The following is a 7,357-nucleotide window of genomic DNA, read 5'->3' as shown; positions in this document are numbered from 1 at the left end:
AATAGGGTAAAAAAGAATCTATTGTCGGGGCTGGTGAGATGGCACAGTGGCTAAGAATTCTTTTTTCTCTTCTAGAGAACCTAGATTCAATTCTGAATTCCCACATGGTGTTTCACAACTATCCATAATCCTGGATCTGATCCAACAGGAATATGTACACATATATCCAACAGGCATATATATACACATGTATCCAACAGGCATATATACACATATATCCAACATGCATATATACACATACATCCAACATGCATATATACACATATATCCAACATGCATATACACACATATATCCAACAGGCATATCCAACAGGCATATATACACATATATCCAACAGAAATATATACACATATACCCAACATGTATATATACACATATATCCAACATGCATATATACACATGTATCCAACAGAAATATATACACATGTATACAACAGGTATACATACACATATAGCCAATGGGCATATATATATACATGTATCCAATAGGCATATACACATATAAAATAAATAAATCTAAAAGAACAAAAACAAATAAACAAAAGAAATCTATTAGAAGTTTGCCATACGAGAAAGAAAAAAGCATGTGTCCAAGGGACGAGGGTCTCCTATCCACTGAGTCTGTACTTTGTAATTAAGACCTAAAGAAGTCAACAATATGCCCCAGTGTTCCCATTACCAGGATTACATCCGCCAGTTATGGCTTCCTGCACACTCGCTGCCAGTTTCTCCGCAATGAACAGCCCTGGAGGACAATCATGCCCTCTGCTTCCCACTGGCCTCCATTCAGTTCTGTATCTGAGTGATGTGGCTTTGGTCCTTGAAGGATGTTGACCAAGACTCACCGTCAAAGTTCAAAGCAGCTGTGCTGGAGAGGTAGGTGGTTTAATATTTAATAGGCACCACTACAGAGACTGGAGACTCCCTCTTTGGAGCGCTCACAGTGGGAACATTTTGGACTTCTTCAACTCCCCACCTCCCCAGCAAGGAGCTTGTACAACAATGGTACTAAACAATTAGAGCAATTAGCTGAGTGCCCCGAGTCTATGAAGAGAGATGAAGGAAACCTCGTCATGACTGTGGGTGGGGACTTCTCTCTCAGAGATTGATTCATCAAACAAACTTGCTAGATATCTCCACTTTAATTTTAAATGACTAGGTGCCGCTGTTCGCAGCCAGATAATCAAATTCAGTATATTGGAAACATGTTTCAGTCTATTCTGGGTTCGGGTTTTTTTTTTTTCAATTTTAAATAAATAAGAGCTCTTTCCAAGGCAGCTTTTTATTTTCCTTGCCTTCCAGCCTGATTAATGATAGGCTCAGCTCCACATAAAGCCGAGGAAGTGGGGAATAAGAGTGAGGGCCCAGGCATTTCAGCTCTCTCCTGGCTCCTGGATGGGAACTGGCGTCAGCCCAGCGCTGGATGCCACAGGCAGGCGCAGGATAAGGCCAAATCCATGGCTGAGCTAATTATCCTTTCCAGCCCCAGCCAAGCACTGTCTTGAGAAGCCAAGTCAAACTCACCAAGATCCTCCAGGACCCTGATCGCTCTCCTCTTGAGCATGCCATTTGGTGTACAGAGAACACTGATGTTTGTAGGAGTGGGAGCTTGGGATTGAGATGGGAATCTAATCTCTCCTGGACATAGAGTATTAGCCAAGGCACTTCTCCTTCTGAACTCTGGCCTTCTCTTCCTTAAAATGGCCTTCATGTGTCAGGGAAGATGGCTCAGTCAAAGAAGCACTTCCCATACAAACCTAAGGGCCGGAGTTCAGATTCCCAGTTTCCACATAAAATGCAAGCATAGCAGTGTGTCCTTGTAATCCAAGTTCTGAGGAGATAGAGTCAGGAAGATTCCCTGGGCTCACTGGCCAGCCACCCTAGCGAAGTCACCAAGCTCCCCCCACAATCAGTGAGAGACCCTGTCTCGAAAGAATACAGTAAGGCACGATTGAGGGAGACACCTACCACTTCTGGCTTCCATACATATGTGTGTGCATGCATGTACATACACATACACACACCACTCACACTTCCAGTCTTGTTGGGAACATTAAATAAAGCATATGGGTTTGGCGTGCAGCATGATATGAAAACAGATAAAATGGACACACGAGACCATGAGAGAACATGTGTCAGCAAAGGGCTTTGATTTATTTTTTTTTTGGAGAAATAATATTTTATTTTATTTTTTTATTTTTTTAACATCAAATTTTTTTAATTTATTTATTTATTAAGGATTTCTGCCTCCTCCCCGCCACCGCCTCCCATTTCCCTCCCCCTCCCCCGATCAAGTCCCTCTCCCTCATCAGCTTGAAGAGCCATCAGGGTTCCCTGACCTGTGGGAAGTCCAAGGACCGCCCACCTCCATCCAGGTTTAGTAAGTTGAGCATCCAAACTGCCAGCAAAGGGCTTTGAAATCCTCACAAGTGATCCATAAAAACAGCGAGACCAAACAATAGAGACAGCGTGGCATTTGGGACCACCAACCTCCTCTGGGGTCCTGGCCCTGTTGAACTGTCTCAAGCCTCAGTCTCCTACAGTGTGAGATGGACGTCACGGTGCCTCGTTCAAAGTGTTTAAAAGGGGTGAGTCCCAAATCTCCTGTTAGGGACAGTGTCCTTTGTAGGAGACTTACGTGATGTTGTAGAAACTTACCTACATTATGTAGTCTGTAGGGAAGGTACTGCAGGCTCAGGGGAATGAATCTAACTTCTCTGAAGGAAATCGTGAGGGACAAAAGAGAGGGGAGCAGGTGAGAAGCTGGCATGGGCAGGATGCCCTCTCCCCACTGCCCAGTCTCCTCACTAGGATAGTCAATGAAACCGGAAAGCACCTGGGTGGCTTTACCTGGGTGTGAGTGCTGAGGCTGCATGCCACCTGGCCATTCCAACATTGTTTTAGAAGATGAAGAGGGCATGCCAACAGGAGCCTACAGAAACCATGGGGCCAGACGGCCTCCCTGAGCTGCGGAGGCCCTAGGTGGCACCAGCAGTGACATTAGTGTTGGGATAAAGAGGAAAGCATGACGAATTAGGAATGTCACACTCAAAGAGTTAACCTTCCAAAGGACAGGCTCCACCAGGCAGAGGCATCTTGATGCAGCATCTCATTCTGAACAGTTTCCCCATGAGCACAGAATGGCTAAGCCTCTGGTCCCACGTACGGTAGACTCAGGAGCCGATTTCCCTTCTCAGTCTATTAAAATTCGGAAGGAGGGATGACAGGAGCATGTGTCTCCGACGGTAAAGAAGGGCAGAGCTTTCATAGTGGGGAAATAAAACAATAAAAGGAGTTCAAAGCCGGGCGGTGGTGGCGCACGCCTTTAATCCCAGCACTTGGGAGGCAGAGGCAGGCGGATCTCTGTGAGTTCGAGACCAGCCTGGTCTACAGAGCTAGTTCCAGGACAGGCTCCAAAACCACAGAGAAACCCTGTCTCGAAAAACAAAAAAAAAGGGGGGGGGTGTTCAGGAGGCATCAGAACTAACAATTTCCCTGGCAGGGTAGTTTTATGTCACACCTGTTCTAAAGGCTTCCTTACTTCTGCCTCGGTGACATTTTGCATATTTTACCCACAATTCCTTGCAGCCATTTAGCTTTCAATAGGTTGCTTTTTGGCAGTTCTCCTAACCTAATTAGGTACCTGCCTAAGCCAAGGGAGTGACACTCTTTTTTTTTTTTTCCTGGCCCAAGTTGGCTTCCCAGGACAGCAAGCCTGTCCAGCACATCTGAGCCCAGTGCGGTGCATATGGTGGACATCATTTATGCAGCGTGACAAGGACGGCGCCAATCTTTCATCTTGGCCTGATAGCTATAGCCTATTGGATTTCCTTTGCAGGACATTATCCACGGTATTGCCTGGCAAATTACTTATCCATTGGGTTATTGTAGGAAACTTGTAAGCAGATGGGATTTTAGATTTCTCTCCTGTCTCAAAGAAAAATGAACAAGGGATACAAGACACCTACGCATCTCCTCCATCATCGTCAGCTGGCAGATGATGTGAGTTACACAGTTCGCATGGTACACAGCTCTCCGTTCCTCTCCTTTATTCTGCGACAAGGGCAAGTTCTGAGTTGACAGCTTCCATGGTGCCAGCCACTGTCAGATGTTGGGCGGCTCCTCTTCCCAGGCAGGCCACATGCATCTCTCCTGGTTTGCCATTCATTCACAAACCCCAGTTTCTGTTTCCCTTTGCTCTGCAACCTGGGGTCCTAGATCATGGCCTCCCCTTCAAAGCATCTCAGAGCTCTCTGCTCTGACAGACCTAAATTCTCCTGTCTCCATCAGGGTCTGTCTCTAACAGGCCGCTAATGAACTTCTGGCTCTCCGAGTTACAGAGCTCATTTGCTGACTCACAAGAGACAGCCAGAGGAAGTCCTTCATTAGCATTCCTCGGCTGCTTATTAGTCAGGGGGACAATCACCCCACCTGGACGTCAAACCCACCCTCCTGCACAATGGAAAAAGGATGACGCTTTGATTAACAGCACTTTACCTCCAGCGAGCAGTTCAGCACAGGGCAAGAGGGCATCAATCCTTGTAGGGCGGACTCCTAGCCTGAAGGGGATGGGAGCAAGACCCACAAGCTTGAAACAAAATTCATTATGCAAGTGAAAAGAACAATTGTTTTCTTCAGTGGTGTAGCCATTGTTAAGTTGTTCATTTACCATGGTCACGCAAACAACCCTAATTAAACTCGGTATGTCCACCACGAAACAAAGCACAACAGCAACAGGGGGGAAAAGACATGAAAACAAGAGGAGGACTATTGAGAAGGGTTCAGCGGGAGTGAGAAGGAAATAAAAGGAGGTAATGAGGGGGTGAAATGATCAAAATACACGTTATGCATTTAAAAATTGTCAAAAAACAAAAAATTAAAATATTTCATAGAACATTTGACAGAAAGATACAAAATAAAATAAATATTTTAAATTGGCTTATTCGATCAATCGAGAAAATAAAAAAATAAGATGTAAGAATGTTAGAAGTCATGACAACCAAGTTAAGGTCACTCAGCAGAAGAAGGTTGTTTTAACATTTGAAAACCTCTGTATAGTTCGCCAGTTTAGAATAACAAAGACAAAACAAGTAGAGTTGGTTTAGTAACTGAAGGAAGAAGCAACTGCTAAAACCCCAGGCCAATTCATAATTGAAAAGGAAAAAAAAATAACATTTTTACTGGAAAATAGTAAAATAGGAATTGAGCCGATGCAAGGTGGAGAGTTGGAACCCCACACACCTTGTGCGGGGGTGAACAGATGAAGGCACTTCCTTCTGAGACTGGAAGCAAAGCCAAAGGGAACACCATCGCCCTTTCCATCTTCTGAGGAGATTGGAAAATGATATTGGGAAGAAAAAAAAAAGAAAAGACCTCTAACTCACACTAGCGACAAAGTCAAGGCCAAGTGTATCATGGGTCTGCATATGAAAAGTGAGACAAGAAAGCTTCTAAGCAACCCTGAGAATTAACCCTGATGGTTCCAAGAGGAAAACAGCCCTGTCCGTGATGGAGAGCAAAAGGTAAACTGGGCTGCTTTAGAAGCTGCTGTGTGTCCAAACACAACATTGTTAGAGGCAAAGATATCATATACGACCAGAAAAAAAAAAGGTTATCCAAGCTATATAAACAACCTTTGCCAGTCATTTACATAGACAACTCAACGTAAAAAGCAAAAGATTTGAACGGCGTTATAGGACTTTTGTAAGGAAGGGATGAACAATTATTATCCAGAGAAGTTCTCAGTGACATACCAGAGTAACGAATTCACCCAAGTCTACCTCTGAGAAGCATCAAGTTTAAATGGAGTCATTACAGATATAAGGCATGCTTACAGGACCATGGGCAGCAACACACTGAAGCAGGTGCTCTTTCCTATATCAGTTGATAACTACTATGTATCCTTGAGGAGCGGAAGAGCCTGGTGTACTCCATGGGCCACCTGGTTGGCTACTGAATGAGCTGTCTCATGATCCCTTCCCACTCTCCTTGAGGGAATGATGGCGAGCCCAGCATTACCAGGGTCTCCTGAAGTAAATCACAGTTACTCTGAAGCAAAGGACACGTCTGTCATACCACAAGACAGAGTTCCACAACAAATGATCATCTTACAAAATAAATACCCAAATGGTCAACAAACATATAAAATTTTCTTAAATTCAGTAAAACTCAAGGAAATGCACATCCAAGCCATATTTCCTCCTTAAGTCAGGAGATGATTCTCCCAAGTACTGGTGCACATGTGGACCATCTGGATCTCTTCTGAATTGCTGGCAAAGGTGCCAACCAGGATATTCATTTTAAGAGAGTGGAAACACCCACTCAAGTTAAACAGACACAGCCTCGTGAACCAGCGATTCTTTTTCTAGGCACAAGACCAATAAAAATACAGGTGTGTGTATACCAAAAGACACATACAAGAACAAAGATTAGAAGCTGGTGTGATGGCTCAGCTGGTAAATTTCTAACTGCACAGGAGTGAAGACCAGAGTTAGGATCCCCAACAACACATAGAAAACCAGGCCTGGCAGTGCAAGCTTTCAACCCAGCTCTGGGAAAGAAGAGACAGCGGGACCCCTTGGACTGGCTAGATAAGCACCCCAGTCTAATCAGTGAGTTTCAGGTTCAATGAGGAAGCCTGTCTCAAAACACAAGAGAGAAGGCAACTGAGGAGGATGTCAATATCCAGCCTCTATATACGTGGAAACACACATGCACCTGTACACACACCTGTACACACACCTGTACACACACGCACATAATGGAGGAGGGTCATCTGTCTATGTGTTACTCTCATTGGTTAATTAATAAAAAAAATTGCTTGGCCTGATAGTTCAGAACATAGGTAGGTGGGGAAGACAGAACAGAATGCTGGGAGGAAGAAGGCAGTGAGGCAGACGTGATGAAGCTCCAACCCAAGATGGACGTAGGCTAGAATCTTCCTGGTAAGCCACCACCTCGTGGTGCTAGACACATTAATAGAAATGGGTTAATCAAGATGTGAGAATTAGCCAGTAAGAGGCGAGAACTGATGGGCCAAGCAGTGTTTAAAAGAATACAATTTGAGCACCTCCCAGCTCAGTCTGCTCGGGCGCTGGGACCGAACCCGAATTGGGAGGGCAAAGGGGAGGGTGGTAGTTCCTTTGTCTCCATAGCCTGCCTGCAGCGAGCAGGGTGGGCCCTTTGTTTGCGAGTTACCCAAGCAGCACGGAGTTTCGATCTGGGCACTGGGAGAGACATCATTGGGCACCTCCCAGCTCAGCCTGCTCGGGCGCTGGGACCGAACCTGAATCGGGAGGGCAAAGGGGAGGGCGGTAGTTCCTTTGTCTCCATAGCCTGCCTGCAGCAAGCAGGGTG

The sequence above is a fragment of the Microtus ochrogaster genome, unplaced genomic scaffold (genome assembly GCF_000317375.1).
Source record: "Microtus ochrogaster isolate Prairie Vole_2 unplaced genomic scaffold, MicOch1.0 UNK26, whole genome shotgun sequence".
Classification (NCBI taxonomy): Eukaryota; Metazoa; Chordata; class Mammalia; order Rodentia; family Cricetidae; genus Microtus; species Microtus ochrogaster.
Note: the sequence above shows the minus strand (reverse complement) of the source record.